This window comes from Eulemur rufifrons, unplaced genomic scaffold (genome assembly GCF_041146395.1).
Source record: "Eulemur rufifrons isolate Redbay unplaced genomic scaffold, OSU_ERuf_1 scaffold_469, whole genome shotgun sequence".
In the NCBI taxonomy this organism is placed as follows: Eukaryota; Metazoa; Chordata; class Mammalia; order Primates; family Lemuridae; genus Eulemur; species Eulemur rufifrons.
Window position 1 is genome coordinate 1 of NW_027183251.1, and position 16,141 is coordinate 16,141.

Genomic DNA, 16,141 nt, shown 5'->3' on the forward strand with positions numbered 1-16,141 from the left:
AAATGACCAAGCCTTGGCCAGAGCTTGTTTCTTTTATACCCCTCCTACCTTAAGTTCATGATCCCCTTAATCATATCCCTCCGTCGATAAAAAGTCACTATGTTTCTATCAAAGGTAGAGGCTTCCTTTCCTTTTTAAATGTCATCACAGCCACATCATTCCATCTAAAAACTTAGCCGTATTAGAGATCACAGCAAGGACTTACTCAATGTTTGCGTTTCCCTGAGACACATACACTCATTTCAGTTTCTTTGAATCCAGTCCAAATACAGTACATACCTTGTGACTGGTTGAGATGTCTTTTGAAAGAGTGTCCATACATCCCAGCTAGTTGGGGGCAGCCCCGGTTGTCACCATTTCACTTTGGTTCCTACCGCTGTCCACAGTGACCCGAGTGATTTCGGCATTGTTATGGGCTTAATCGTGGATTTAAACCTCTTTAACGTGTTTCACTATCTTGCCATTATTATACTTCCTGGTGATCAAACTGTCCTGTGTTTGGCAAACGAGAGTCCACTCATTCTGGTTCCTGTGTCTCTTGACATGACCCTCGTCCTGTTGGATATCAGAGCATCCACGCCGCCCAGTAGAAGAGGCGTCCATTTCCCGCCCCAGACTTGAAGTCAGCCTATGTCTCCAGTAAGTCTTAGGACCGTTTAATAACAACGGTTGGTGGGGACCACGATCTAGATGCTGGTGAGATGCACTACTGTTGAGTTTGTACCTATGTGTCAGCACTTTCCATGGAAGAAGTAAAAAAAGATTAAAGAAAAACACATTGACTTGACACTGATAATCCAAAATTCAAACTGAGAACGGAGAGTTTTTTTTACTCTACTTTACCGATTTCACTTCATTCTCTCACCCCCAAATTGCAAGTTCTCAAAGACACCCACAGCATGTCTTTTTTGCATGATCCCACAGAATAATCGTAGCCATTCACCATATAACCGTGGACTGCTTCCTACTGCATGAAGGAGGAAAGGCGAGGAAGGAGCTTTCTACTTTTCTGGCTCCACGGTGAAAACGTAAGAGCTGCTGTGGGCCGAAGCCAGTCTGCTCATGTCCAGGGAGCTCCGGGCCATGTCCCACTGCTTTGGAATATTTCCCTGGGCCTTGATGTGAGCTCCTGCAGTTTGTAGAATGTGCTAAGTCACACATTGTCCTCCGTTTGTGTCCTGGGTGGTTTGAATAGATGTGATAGGGAGTGTTTGATTTTTGTTGTCATGGGTCTATGTGTTAGTGGCAAAGTGCGGAGTGTTTGATGTGTAGGTAGCAGGTAGCGAGCAAGGCCCTGAAGGCTACGGGGCTGCAGGAGGGCGCGGGGGGCGGGGGGTGGGGGGCGTGGTGGTGGGGAGGCGCTGGGCCCGGAGGGCCGCATAGCAGCAGCTCGGCCTCTTGAGGCGTCCAGGGAGGGCCGCCGCTGTCTACGGCCATACCACCCTGAACGCGCCCGATCTCGTCTGATCTCGGACGAGCTAAGCAGGGTCGGGCCTGGTTAGTACTTGGATGGGAGACCGCCTGGGAATACCGGGTGCTGTAGGCTTTTTGCCTCTTCTTTTGTCCCGCCCGCTATCCCGTGGGGGGTCGGGGGTGGGGGTCCCCCTCCCTCCGCCCTCCGCGCCGCTCTCCCCACCGCCCCCGGACCGGCCGCCCGCGCCGCCCGCTGCCCCCGCCCGGGGCTTCCTTCCCTCTGCCCCGCTGCAGCAGCACCGCCAGGCGGGGGCAGCGGCGCAGCATCCCAGCCGTTTCCGTTCCGCCAGCAGCCGAGCCCCAGCCCTGGGCCCACACCGGGCCGGGCGGCGGGATCCCTAAGTGCTGCTGGGTCTCCTCTCCACCACCACCACCACCACCACCACCACCACCACCACCCACCCACCTCCCCCCCCTCCCGCGGACGCCCGTCCCCCGCACTCCGGGACATCCCCTACACACGGCGCGGGACAGCCCACGGCGGCAAACCGGCCCCAGGGCCCCGGGACCCCCAGCCCACCGTGGACTTCCTCTCCGCTGCACACTCGGGCCTCAGGCCCGGGCCTCAGGCTGGGCGGGCTCCTCGCCGGGACTCCCGAGAGACACACACCGGCGCACCGCACAGGGCACGTCGCCGGCCACCCGGGCAGAGAGGACACACAACAGCACACGGAGCACACGCACCCAAACCCAAAGGACCCACCGGCCCCCCGACCCATGGCTACCCACCCCAAACCCCGGCCCACCGAGCAACAGGATAGCCGGCTCCGGCCCCCCCCCCCCGCGAGGGGGCTGCTGGCACATGCAGGCCCTGACGGGAATCCGGGCAGAACAGTCCTCCCCAGACGGGGGTGGGGTGGCGGGGTGGGGGGGGACACTGCACGTCTTCAGGCCCTCGGGGCGAAGGAGCAGCCGCAGGGCCCTGCCTCCTTGTCCTGGCCCTGCCCCAAAGGCCCTCCCCACCGTGCCCTGGCGTGGGGCGGCGGAGGGCTCTCTCTCGCGCACTCTCGGGCTCTGGCCCTCCGTCCCCACGCGTGGAAGTCAGACCCTGCGCGCGTGCCCGTGGGTCTGCTCCTTGGGGTGTGGGACGGTGGTGCGTCCGTGGTTTGGGTGGGGGAGGGGTGTGCGCGCGAGACCCGCCAGGTTCCGCCTGCCCCCGCCCCCTCCCAACCCCCCCCCGCCCCCTCCCAAACCCCCCCCGCCCCCTCCCAACCCGCCCCCGCCCCCGCCCCCCGCCCCCCGCCCCCCGCCCCCCGTACGGACAGGCGGGCTAGCGAAGTGGCAGGGCGGCCGGAGGGAGCCGACTGGGCAGGGAGGGCCGCGTAGCAGCAGCTCGGCCTCTTGAGGCGTCCGGGGAGGGCCGCCGCCGTCTACGGCCATACCACCCTGAACGCGCCCGATCTCGTCTGATCTCGGAAGCTAAGCAGGGTCGGGCCCGGTTAGTACTTGGATGGGAGACCGCCTGGGAATACCGGGTGCCGTAGGCTTTTTGCTTTGCCTCTTTTTCTGTCCCGGCCCCCTGGGCTGGGAAGGGGGGGCTCCTCCGCCCACCTCGGCTGGGAAGGGGTGGGGGCCCTCCGCCCTCCTCGCCCGCCCCCGGCTGCCGCCCCCGGCCGGCTCGGACCCTGCCCCTGCCCCGTGGCCCCTGGAGAGAGGGTCAGATTTGAGATGTGGAGGCTCAGTGCCCGAGGCTGTCGCCCCTCAGACACCTGCCGCAGGTCCGGGCCTCCGGAACGAACTTCTCACCCACCGGCTCTGAATTCAGGACAAATTCTAAAGTTGTCCAACTAGATGACCACGTTAACCTAGGAAAGGAAAAATTGGATCATATCCATATGTGCAGAAGAATGGAATCGAAACAGTTGGCTATTCGTTCACGGTAAAATAATTTCAGAATCCAGATGAGAAGACATCTAGAAACACTTTTCCAAAGTCTAAATCTTTAGAAAGTATTCTTAGGGATTAAGAAGTTAAAACATTCTTTCGAAAGTCACGAGCAAGACCAGGGTGTTGATATGAAATTCTTCTGTTCAATACTGCAAGAGACGCTCTGAAAATATACTAAAACAAGGGAAAACACTAATAATATATGGGAAAGGAAAATCACCTTTTTCATTTTCCTCACCTCCTACGGTTCTCAAAACAGAATGTTTGCCCGTATGCGTGGGAGACCTGTAGAAATCCTAAGTGAGTCCGGCAAGATAGCTCTATAGGAAATCAACATTCAATCGATAGATCCAATATTTCTTATTGCCCAGCAAATACACAATAATGAATGCAATTTTTAAAAAGGATAACATTCAACGTCCCAGAAAAATCTCCCTAGCGCCTGCGGGACAAAGGTGCCACCTTAGAGGGAAAACTTAGGAAAAACATCAATGATGGCCCAAATCGATGGAGAGCCTATACTATATTCCTAGATAGAGGGACACAGAGTCCCCAAACTAATCATTTCCCCCAAATTAATAAATAATCAAATTTAAACAGGGTTTATAAGTAGAAATTCACAATCTGTTTCTTTCTCTTTTTCTTTTAATTTGGGAAATGGATATGTTAAAGAATAATCACCATCATCATAATTGTCATTATGATGATTATTATATCAAATCGATGATTATTATATCAAATCGAATTAACTGTACCAAAACTCTACCACTCACCTTATAAAAATGGGAGTTTAGTCATATGTCGGAAGCCGCCGTGTATCATTTTCTGAGGGCGTGGAACCAAAAAATAAAAAATAAAAAAACCCAAAAAAACGCCAAAAAGACTTCTCCCAAACAAATCCCATCTCGACCGTCATCCTTTTCCTTTTAAAGGTTTTGCTCTGTGTTCTAGGACTATGTCGTTGAGGTAGTTTGTTCATTTCACAGTTTATATGATACATGTGGAATCATTCTGGGTAACTTGTGTTCCAGGGGAAACCTTCTGTTTGGAGAATACCCCTTGCTTACACAGGAAGCTGCAGTTCATCAGCACTTCTGTAGAACGGCACTGCACGAATGAATCGAAATATCTTTAACCGACCTTTGACTAGGTCCATGTACACGGGGCTCCCGTGAGTATTGCTCTAGATGTTTCCTGGTCACATGTGCCCTATCTTCTCTCTGGTACGTGCCACTCAGAGAATATGCTTGCTCCTAAATCATGCCAGTGTTTGTTCATATCCATTTATGCTACATTGTTTTCCAAATGGTTCTATAATTTCACCTCCCATATCAGCAGTGTGCGTGTAAGTGATTTCCCTCCAGCCAACACAGTGATCCAGTATTTTTAAGTTTCCTCAATCTGGTGAGTTTGAAACTACATCTTGCTTCATTTTTCATTTTGTATTTCCTTGATTAATAATGAGGATACAGTGTCAAATGCTTATTAAGCCCATTAAACGTAGATATTGTGTAATAGTAATATTTTCCCAATTACATGCGCTACAGATACCTTGTCCTGTTTGCAACTTGTTTTTTTTTTTTTTTTTTTTTTTTTTTACCCTGTTTATGATATCTTTTGAGACTTTTTATTATGGAAAATTTGAAATATAAACAAAAACAGAAAGAGTAGTAGAATATGTACTCACCACCCTGACTCAAGAAATGACCAAGCCTTGGCCAGAGCTTGTTTCTTTTATACCCCTCCTACCTTAAGTTCATGATCCCCTTAATCATATCCCTCCGTCGATAAAAAGTCACTATGTTTCTATCAAAGGTAGAGGCTTCCTTTCCTTTTTAAATGTCATCACAGCCACATCATTCCATCTAAAAACTTAGCCGTATTAGAGATCACAGCAAGGACTTACTCAATGTTTGCGTTTCCCTGAGACACATACACTCATTTCAGTTTCTTTGAATCCAGTCCAAATACAGTACATACCTTGTGACTGGTTGAGATGTCTTTTGAAAGAGTGTCCATACATCCCAGCTAGTTGGGGGCAGCCCCGGTTGTCACCATTTCACTTTGGTTCCTACCGCTGTCCACAGTGACCCGAGTGATTTCGGCATTGTTATGGGCTTAATCGTGGATTTAAACCTCTTTAACGTGTTTCACTATCTTGCCATTATTATACTTCCTGGTGATCAAACTGTCCTGTGTTTGGCAAACGAGAGTCCACTCATTCTGGTTCCTGTGTCTCTTGACATGACCCTCGTCCTGTTGGATATCAGAGCATCCACGCCGCCCAGTAGAAGAGGCGTCCATTTCCCGCCCCAGACTTGAAGTCAGCCTATGTCTCCAGTAAGTCTTAGGACCGTTTAATAACAACGGTTGGTGGGGACCACGATCTAGATGCTGGTGAGATGCACTACTGTTGAGTTTGTACCTATGTGTCAGCACTTTCCATGGAAGAAGTAAAAAAAGATTAAAGAAAAACACATTGACTTGACACTGATAATCCAAAATTCAAACTGAGAACGGAGAGTTTTTTTTACTCTACTTTACCGATTTCACTTCATTCTCTCACCCCCAAATTGCAAGTTCTCAAAGACACCCACAGCATGTCTTTTTTGCATGATCCCACAGAATAATCGTAGCCATTCACCATATAACCGTGGACTGCTTCCTACTGCATGAAGGAGGAAAGGCGAGGAAGGAGCTTTCTACTTTTCTGGCTCCACGGTGAAAACGTAAGAGCTGCTGTGGGCCGAAGCCAGTCTGCTCATGTCCAGGGAGCTCCGGGCCATGTCCCACTGCTTTGGAATATTTCCCTGGGCCTTGATGTGAGCTCCTGCAGTTTGTAGAATGTGCTAAGTCACACATTGTCCTCCGTTTGTGTCCTGGGTGGTTTGAATAGATGTGATAGGGAGTGTTTGATTTTTGTTGTCATGGGTCTATGTGTTAGTGGCAAAGTGCGGAGTGTTTGATGTGTAGGTAGCAGGTAGCGAGCAAGGCCCTGAAGGCTACGGGGCTGCAGGAGGGCGCGGGGGGCGGGGGGTGGGGGGCGTGGTGGTGGGGAGGCGCTGGGCCCGGAGGGCCGCATAGCAGCAGCTCGGCCTCTTGAGGCGTCCAGGGAGGGCCGCCGCTGTCTACGGCCATACCACCCTGAACGCGCCCGATCTCGTCTGATCTCGGACGAGCTAAGCAGGGTCGGGCCTGGTTAGTACTTGGATGGGAGACCGCCTGGGAATACCGGGTGCTGTAGGCTTTTTGCCTCTTCTTTTGTCCCGCCCGCTATCCCGTGGGGGGTCGGGGGTGGGGGTCCCCCTCCCTCCGCCCTCCGCGCCGCTCTCCCCACCGCCCCCGGACCGGCCGCCCGCGCCGCCCGCTGCCCCCGCCCGGGGCTTCCTTCCCTCTGCCCCGCTGCAGCAGCACCGCCAGGCGGGGGCAGCGGCGCAGCATCCCAGCCGTTTCCGTTCCGCCAGCAGCCGAGCCCCAGCCCTGGGCCCACACCGGGCCGGGCGGCGGGATCCCTAAGTGCTGCTGGGTCTCCTCTCCACCACCACCACCACCACCACCACCACCACCACCACCCACCCACCTCCCCCCCCTCCCGCGGACGCCCGTCCCCCGCACTCCGGGACATCCCCTACACACGGCGCGGGACAGCCCACGGCGGCAAACCGGCCCCAGGGCCCCGGGACCCCCAGCCCACCGTGGACTTCCTCTCCGCTGCACACTCGGGCCTCAGGCCCGGGCCTCAGGCTGGGCGGGCTCCTCGCCGGGACTCCCGAGAGACACACACCGGCGCACCGCACAGGGCACGTCGCCGGCCACCCGGGCAGAGAGGACACACAACAGCACACGGAGCACACGCACCCAAACCCAAAGGACCCACCGGCCCCCCGACCCATGGCTACCCACCCCAAACCCCGGCCCACCGAGCAACAGGATAGCCGGCTCCGGCCCCCCCCCCCCCGCGAGGGGGCTGCTGGCACATGCAGGCCCTGACGGGAATCCGGGCAGAACAGTCCTCCCCAGACGGGGGTGGGGTGGCGGGGTGGGGGGGGACACTGCACGTCTTCAGGCCCTCGGGGCGAAGGAGCAGCCGCAGGGCCCTGCCTCCTTGTCCTGGCCCTGCCCCAAAGGCCCTCCCCACCGTGCCCTGGCGTGGGGCGGCGGAGGGCTCTCTCTCGCGCACTCTCGGGCTCTGGCCCTCCGTCCCCACGCGTGGAAGTCAGACCCTGCGCGCGTGCCCGTGGGTCTGCTCCTTGGGGTGTGGGACGGTGGTGCGTCCGTGGTTTGGGTGGGGGAGGGGTGTGCGCGCGAGACCCGCCAGGTTCCGCCTGCCCCCGCCCCCTCCCAAACCCCCCCCGCCCCCTCCCAACCCGCCCCCGCCCCCGCCCCCCGCCCCCCGCCCCCCGTACGGACAGGCGGGCTAGCGAAGTGGCAGGGCGGCCGGAGGGAGCCGACTGGGCAGGGAGGGCCGCGTAGCAGCAGCTCGGCCTCTTGAGGCGTCCGGGGAGGGCCGCCGCCGTCTACGGCCATACCACCCTGAACGCGCCCGATCTCGTCTGATCTCGGAAGCTAAGCAGGGTCGGGCCCGGTTAGTACTTGGATGGGAGACCGCCTGGGAATACCGGGTGCCGTAGGCTTTTTGCTTTGCCTCTTTTTCTGTCCCGGCCCCCTGGGCTGGGAAGGGGGGGCTCCTCCGCCCACCTCGGCTGGGAAGGGGTGGGGGCCCTCCGCCCTCCTCGCCCGCCCCCGGCTGCCGCCCCCGGCCGGCTCGGACCCTGCCCCTGCCCCGTGGCCCCTGGAGAGAGGGTCAGATTTGAGATGTGGAGGCTCAGTGCCCGAGGCTGTCGCCCCTCAGACACCTGCCGCAGGTCCGGGCCTCCGGAACGAACTTCTCACCCACCGGCTCTGAATTCAGGACAAATTCTAAAGTTGTCCAACTAGATGACCACGTTAACCTAGGAAAGGAAAAATTGGATCATATCCATATGTGCAGAAGAATGGAATCGAAACAGTTGGCTATTCGTTCACGGTAAAATAATTTCAGAATCCAGATGAGAAGACATCTAGAAACACTTTTCCAAAGTCTAAATCTTTAGAAAGTATTCTTAGGGATTAAGAAGTTAAAACATTCTTTCGAAAGTCACGAGCAAGACCAGGGTGTTGATATGAAATTCTTCTGTTCAATACTGCAAGAGACGCTCTGAAAATATACTAAAACAAGGGAAAACACTAATAATATATGGGAAAGGAAAATCACCTTTTTCATTTTCCTCACCTCCTACGGTTCTCAAAACAGAATGTTTGCCCGTATGCGTGGGAGACCTGTAGAAATCCTAAGTGAGTCCGGCAAGATAGCTCTATAGGAAATCAACATTCAATCGATAGATCCAATATTTCTTATTGCCCAGCAAATACACAATAATGAATGCAATTTTTAAAAAGGATAACATTCAACGTCCCAGAAAAATCTCCCTAGCGCCTGCGGGACAAAGGTGCCACCTTAGAGGGAAAACTTAGGAAAAACATCAATGATGGCCCAAATCGATGGAGAGCCTATACTATATTCCTAGATAGAGGGACACAGAGTCCCCAAACTAATCATTTCCCCCAAATTAATAAATAATCAAATTTAAACAGGGTTTATAAGTAGAAATTCACAATCTGTTTCTTTCTCTTTTTCTTTTAATTTGGGAAATGGATATGTTAAAGAATAATCACCATCATCATAATTGTCATTATGATGATTATTATATCAAATCGAATTAACTGTACCAAAACTCTACCACTCACCTTATAAAAATGGGAGTTTAGTCATATGTCGGAAGCCGCCGTGTATCATTTTCTGAGGGCGTGGAACCAAAAAATAAAAAATAAAAAAACCCAAAAAAACGCCAAAAAGACTTCTCCCAAACAAATCCCATCTCGACCGTCATCCTTTTCCTTTTAAAGGTTTTGCTCTGTGTTCTAGGACTATGTCGTTGAGGTAGTTTGTTCATTTCACAGTTTATATGATACATGTGGAATCATTCTGGGTAACTTGTGTTCCAGGGGAAACCTTCTGTTTGGAGAATACCCCTTGCTTACACAGGAAGCTGCAGTTCATCAGCACTTCTGTAGAACGGCACTGCACGAATGAATCGAAATATCTTTAACCGACCTTTGACTAGGTCCATGTACACGGGGCTCCCGTGAGTATTGCTCTAGATGTTTCCTGGTCACATGTGCCCTATCTTCTCTCTGGTACGTGCCACTCAGAGAATATGCTTGCTCCTAAATCATGCCAGTGTTTGTTCATATCCATTTATGCTACATTGTTTTCCAAATGGTTCTATAATTTCACCTCCCATATCAGCAGTGTGCGTGTAAGTGATTTCCCTCCAGCCAACACAGTGATCCAGTATTTTTAAGTTTCCTCAATCTGGTGAGTTTGAAACTACATCTTGCTTCATTTTTCATTTTGTATTTCCTTGATTAATAATGAGGATACAGTGTCAAATGCTTATTAAGCCCATTAAACGTAGATATTGTGTAATAGTAATATTTTCCCAATTACATGCGCTACAGATACCTTGTCCTGTTTGCAACTTGTTTTTTTTTTTTTTTTTTTTTTTTTTTACCCTGTTTATGATATCTTTTGAGACTTTTTATTATGGAAAATTTGAAATATAAACAAAAACAGAAAGAGTAGTAGAATATGTACTCACCACCCTGACTCAAGAAATGACCAAGCCTTGGCCAGAGCTTGTTTCTTTTATACCCCTCCTACCTTAAGTTCATGATCCCCTTAATCATATCCCTCCGTCGATAAAAAGTCACTATGTTTCTATCAAAGGTAGAGGCTTCCTTTCCTTTTTAAATGTCATCACAGCCACATCATTCCATCTAAAAACTTAGCCGTATTAGAGATCACAGCAAGGACTTACTCAATGTTTGCGTTTCCCTGAGACACATACACTCATTTCAGTTTCTTTGAATCCAGTCCAAATACAGTACATACCTTGTGACTGGTTGAGATGTCTTTTGAAAGAGTGTCCATACATCCCAGCTAGTTGGGGGCAGCCCCGGTTGTCACCATTTCACTTTGGTTCCTACCGCTGTCCACAGTGACCCGAGTGATTTCGGCATTGTTATGGGCTTAATCGTGGATTTAAACCTCTTTAACGTGTTTCACTATCTTGCCATTATTATACTTCCTGGTGATCAAACTGTCCTGTGTTTGGCAAACGAGAGTCCACTCATTCTGGTTCCTGTGTCTCTTGACATGACCCTCGTCCTGTTGGATATCAGAGCATCCACGCCGCCCAGTAGAAGAGGCGTCCATTTCCCGCCCCAGACTTGAAGTCAGCCTATGTCTCCAGTAAGTCTTAGGACCGTTTAATAACAACGGTTGGTGGGGACCACGATCTAGATGCTGGTGAGATGCACTACTGTTGAGTTTGTACCTATGTGTCAGCACTTTCCATGGAAGAAGTAAAAAAAGATTAAAGAAAAACACATTGACTTGACACTGATAATCCAAAATTCAAACTGAGAACGGAGAGTTTTTTTTACTCTACTTTACCGATTTCACTTCATTCTCTCACCCCCAAATTGCAAGTTCTCAAAGACACCCACAGCATGTCTTTTTTGCATGATCCCACAGAATAATCGTAGCCATTCACCATATAACCGTGGACTGCTTCCTACTGCATGAAGGAGGAAAGGCGAGGAAGGAGCTTTCTACTTTTCTGGCTCCACGGTGAAAACGTAAGAGCTGCTGTGGGCCGAAGCCAGTCTGCTCATGTCCAGGGAGCTCCGGGCCATGTCCCACTGCTTTGGAATATTTCCCTGGGCCTTGATGTGAGCTCCTGCAGTTTGTAGAATGTGCTAAGTCACACATTGTCCTCCGTTTGTGTCCTGGGTGGTTTGAATAGATGTGATAGGGAGTGTTTGATTTTTGTTGTCATGGGTCTATGTGTTAGTGGCAAAGTGCGGAGTGTTTGATGTGTAGGTAGCAGGTAGCGAGCAAGGCCCTGAAGGCTACGGGGCTGCAGGAGGGCGCGGGGGGCGGGGGGTGGGGGGCGTGGTGGTGGGGAGGCGCTGGGCCCGGAGGGCCGCATAGCAGCAGCTCGGCCTCTTGAGGCGTCCAGGGAGGGCCGCCGCTGTCTACGGCCATACCACCCTGAACGCGCCCGATCTCGTCTGATCTCGGACGAGCTAAGGAGGGTCGGGCCTGGTTAGTACTTGGATGGGAGACCGCCTGGGAATACCGGGTGCTGTAGGCTTTTTGCCTCTTCTTTTGTCCCGCCCGCTATCCCGTGGGGGGTCGGGGGTGGGGGTCCCCCTCCCTCCGCCCTCCGCGCCGCTCTCCCCACTGGCCCCCGGACCGGCCGCCCGCGCCGCCCGCTGCCCCCGCCCGGGGCTTCCTTCCCTCTGCCCCGCTGCAGCAGCACCGCCAGGCGGCGGCAGCGGCGCAGCATCCCAGCCGTTTCCGTTCCGCCAGCAGCCGAGCCCCAGCCCTGGGCCCACACCGGGCCGGGCGGCGGGATCCCTAAGTGCTGCTGGGTCTCCTCACCACCACCACCACCACCACCACCACCACCCACCCACCTCCCCCCCCTCCCGCGGACGCCCGTCCCCCGCACTCCGGGACATCCCCTACACACGGCGCGGGACAGCCCACGGCGGCAAACCGGCCCCAGGGCCCCGGGACCCCCAGCCCACCGTGGACTTCCTCTCCGCCGCACACTCGGGCCTCAGGCCCGGGCCTCAGGCTGGGCGGGCTCCTCGCCGGGACTCCCGAGAGACACACACCGGCGCACCGCACAGGGCACGTCGCCGGCCACCCGGGCAGAGAGGACACACAACAGCACACGGAGCACACGCACCCAAACCCAAAGGACCCACCGGCCCCCCGACCCATGGCTACCCACCCCAAACCCCGGCCCACCGAGCAACAGGATAGCCGGCTGCGGCCCCCCACCCCCGCGAGGGGGCTGCTGGCACATGCAGGCCCTGACGGGAATCCGGGCAGAACAGTCCTCCCCAGACGGGGGTGGGGTGGCGGGGTGGGGGGGACACTGCACGTCTTCAGGCCCTCGGGGCGAAGGAGCAGCCGCAGGGCCCTGCCTCCTTGTCCTGGCCCTGCCCCAAAGGCCCTCCCCACCGTGCCCTGGCGTGGGGCGGCGGAGGGCTCTCTCTCGCGCACTCTCGGGCTCTGGCCCTCCGTCCCCACGCGTGGAAGTCAGACCCTGCGCGCGTGCCCGTGGGTCTGCTCCTTGGGGTGTGGGACGGTGGTGCGTCCGTGGTTTGGGTGGGGGAGGGGTGTGCGCGCGAGACCCGCCAGGTTCCGCCTGCCCCCGCCCCCTCCCAACCCCCCCCGCCCCCTCCCAAACCCCAACCCGCCCCCGCCCCCGCCCCCCGCCCCCCGCCCCCCGTACGGACAGGCGGGCTAGCGAAGTGGCAGGGCGGCCGGAGGGAGCCGACTGGGCAGGGAGGGCCGCGTAGCAGCAGCTCGGCCTCTTGAGGCGTCCGGGGAGGGCCGCCGCCGTCTACGGCCATACCACCCTGAACGCGCCCGATCTCGTCTGATCTCGGAAGCTAAGCAGGGTCGGGCCCGGTTAGTACTTGGATGGGAGACCGCCTGGGAATACCGGGTGCCGTAGGCTTTTTGCTTTGCCTCTTTTTCTGTCCCGGCCCCCTGGGCTGGGAAGGGGGGGCTCCTCCGCCCACCTCGGCTGGGAAGGGGTGGGGGCCCTCCGCCCTCCTCGCCCGCCCCCGGCTGCCGCCCCCGGCCGGCTCGGACCCTGCCCCTGCCCCGTGGCCCCTGGAGAGAGGGTCAGATTTGAGATGTGGAGGCTCAGTGCCCGAGGCTGTCGCCCCTCAGACACCTGCCGCAGGTCCGGGCCTCCGGAACGAACTTCTCACCCACCGGCTCTGAATTCAGGACAAATTCTAAAGTTGTCCAACTAGATGACCACGTTAACCTAGGAAAGGAAAAATTGGATCATATCCATATGTGCAGAAGAATGGAATCGAAACAGTTGGCTATTTGTTCACGGTAAAATAATTTCAGAATCCAGATGAGAAGACATCTAGAAACACTTTTCCAAAGTCTAAATCTTTAGAAAGTATTCTTAGGGATTAAGAAGTTAAAACATTCTTTCGAAAGTCACGAGCAAGACCAGGGTGTTGATATGAAATTCTTCTGTTCAATACTGCAAGAGACGCTCTGAAAATATACTAAAACAAGGGAAAACACTAATAATATATGGGAAAGGAAAATCACCTTTTTCATTTTCCTCACCTCCTACGGTTCTCAAAACAGAATGTTTGCCCGTATGCGTGGGAGACCTGTAGAAATCCTAAGTGAGTCCGGCAAGATAGCTCTATAGGAAATCAACATTCAATCGATAGATCCAATATTTCTTATTGCCCAGCAAATACACAATAATGAATGCAATTTTTAAAAAGGATAACATTCAACGTCCCAGAAAAATCTCCATAGCGCCTGCGGGACAAAGGTGCCACCTTAGAGGGAAAACTTAGGAAAAACATCAATGATGGCCCAAATCGATGGAGAGCCTATACTATATTCCTAGATAGAGGGACACAGAGTCCCCAAACTAATCATTTCCCCCAAATTAATAAATAATCAAATTTAAACAGGGTTTATAAGTAGAAATTCACAATCTGTTTCTTTCTCTTTTTCTTTTAATTTGGGAAATGGATATGTTAAAGAATAATCACCATCATCATAATTGTCATTATGATGATTATTATATCAAATCGAATTAACTGTACCAAAACTCTACCACTCACCTTATAAAAATGGGAGTTTAGTCATATGTCGGAAGCCGCCGTGTATCATTTTCTGAGGGCGTGGAACCAAAAAATAAAAAATAAAAAAACCCAAAAAAACGCCAAAAAGACTTCTCCCAAACAAATCCCATCTCGACCGTCATCCTTTTCCTTTTAAAGGTTTTGCTCTGTGTTCTAGGACTATGTCGTTGAGGTAGTTTGTTCATTTCACAGTTTATATGATACATGTGGAATCATTCTGGGTAACTTGTGTTCCAGGGGAAACCTTCTGTTTGGAGAATACCCCTTGCTTACACAGGAAGCTGCAGTTCATCAGCACTTCTGTAGAACGGCACTGCACGAATGAATCGAAATATCTTTAACCGACCTTTGACTAGGTCCATGTACACGGGGCTCCCGTGAGTATTGCTCTAGATGTTTCCTGGTCACATGTGCCCTATCTTCTCTCTGGTACGTGCCACTCAGAGAATATGCTTGCTCCTAAATCATGCCAGTGTTTGTTCATATCCATTTATGCTACATTGTTTTCCAAATGGTTCTATAATTTCACCTCCCATATCAGCAGTGTGCGTGTAAGTGATTTCCCTCCAGCCAACACAGTGATCCAGTATTTTTAAGTTTCCTCAATCTGGTGAGTTTGAAACTACATCTTGCTTCATTTTTCATTTTGTATTTCCTTGATTAATAATGAGGATACAGTGTCAAATGCTTATTAAGCCCATTAAACGTAGATATTGTGTAATAGTAATATTTTCCCAATTACATGCGCTACAGATACCTTGTCCTGTTTGCAACTTGTTTTTTTTTTTTTTTTTTTTTTTTTACCCTGTTTATGATATCTTTTGAGACTTTTTATTATGGAAAATTTGAAATATAAACAAAAACAGAAAGAGTAGTAGAATATGTACTCACCACCCTGACTCAAGAAATGACCAAGCCTTGGCCAGAGCTTGTTTCTTTTATACCCCTCCTACCTTAAGTTCATGATCCCCTTAATCATATCCCTCCGTCGATAAAAAGTCACTATGTTTCTATCAAAGGTAGAGGCTTCCTTTCCTTTTTAAATGTCATCACAGCCACATCATTCCATCTAAAAACTTAGCCGTATTAGAGATCACAGCAAGGACTTACTCAATGTTTGCGTTTCCCTGAGACACATACACTCATTTCAGTTTCTTTGAATCCAGTCCAAATACAGTACATACCTTGTGACTGGTTGAGATGTCTTTTGAAAGAGTGTCCATACATCCCAGCTAGTTGGGGGCAGCCCCGGTTGTCACCATTTCACTTTGGTTCCTACCGCTGTCCACAGTGACCCGAGTGATTTCGGCATTGTTATGGGCTTAATCGTGGATTTAAACCTCTTTAACGTGTTTCACTATCTTGCCATTATTATACTTCCTGGTGATCAAACTGTCCTGTGTTTGGCAAACGAGAGTCCACTCATTCTGGTTCCTGTGTCTCTTGACATGACCCTCGTCCTGTTGGATATCAGAGCATCCACGCCGCCCAGTAGAAGAGGCGTCCATTTCCCGCCCCAGACTTGAAGTCAGCCTATGTCTCCAGTAAGTCTTAGGACCGTTTAATAACAACGGTTGGTGGGGACCACGATCTAGATGCTGGTGAGATGCACTACTGTTGAGTTTGTACCTATGTGTCAGCACTTTCCATGGAAGAAGTAAAAAAAGATTAAAGAAAAACACATTGACTTGACACTGATAATCCAAAATTCAAACTGAGAACGGAGAGTTTTTTTTACTCTACTTTACCGATTTCACTTCATTCTCTCACCCCCAAATTGCAAGTTCTCAAAGACACCCACAGCATGTCTTTTCTGCATGATCCCACAGAATAATCGTAGCCATTCACCATATAACCGTGGACTGCTTCCTACTGCATGAAGGAGGAAAGGCGAGGAAGGAGCTTTCTACTTTTCTGGCTCCACGGTGAAAACGTAAGAGCTGCTGTGGGCCGAAGCCAGTCT

At 52.2% G+C, this 16,141-nt stretch overlaps 6 non-coding genes across 6 annotated transcripts; all 6 read left to right on the plus strand.

The window, feature by feature from the left end:
• The first annotated feature begins 1,425 nt into the window (after positions 1 to 1,425).
• LOC138380450 (5S ribosomal RNA) lies at positions 1,426 to 1,546 on the plus strand. Its single transcript, XR_011232787.1, has one exon. It is a non-coding gene; the product is annotated as a 5S ribosomal RNA (ribosomal RNA).
• A 1,295-nt stretch (positions 1,547 to 2,841) lies between these two features.
• On the plus strand, positions 2,842 to 2,960 carry LOC138380445 (5S ribosomal RNA). The gene has a single exon (XR_011232782.1). It is a non-coding gene; the product is annotated as a 5S ribosomal RNA (ribosomal RNA).
• A 3,526-nt stretch (positions 2,961 to 6,486) lies between these two features.
• Positions 6,487 to 6,607, plus strand: LOC138380451 (5S ribosomal RNA). Its single transcript, XR_011232788.1, has one exon. It is a non-coding gene; the product is annotated as a 5S ribosomal RNA (ribosomal RNA).
• Positions 6,608 to 7,875: 1,268 nt separating this feature from the next.
• LOC138380455 (5S ribosomal RNA) lies at positions 7,876 to 7,994 on the plus strand. Its single transcript, XR_011232792.1, has one exon. It is a non-coding gene; the product is annotated as a 5S ribosomal RNA (ribosomal RNA).
• A 3,506-nt stretch (positions 7,995 to 11,500) lies between these two features.
• LOC138380454 (5S ribosomal RNA) lies at positions 11,501 to 11,621 on the plus strand. The gene has a single exon (XR_011232791.1). It is a non-coding gene; the product is annotated as a 5S ribosomal RNA (ribosomal RNA).
• Positions 11,622 to 12,885: 1,264 nt separating this feature from the next.
• On the plus strand, positions 12,886 to 13,004 carry LOC138380457 (5S ribosomal RNA). Its single transcript, XR_011232793.1, has one exon. It is a non-coding gene; the product is annotated as a 5S ribosomal RNA (ribosomal RNA).
• Positions 13,005 to 16,141: the final 3,137 nt, after the last annotated feature.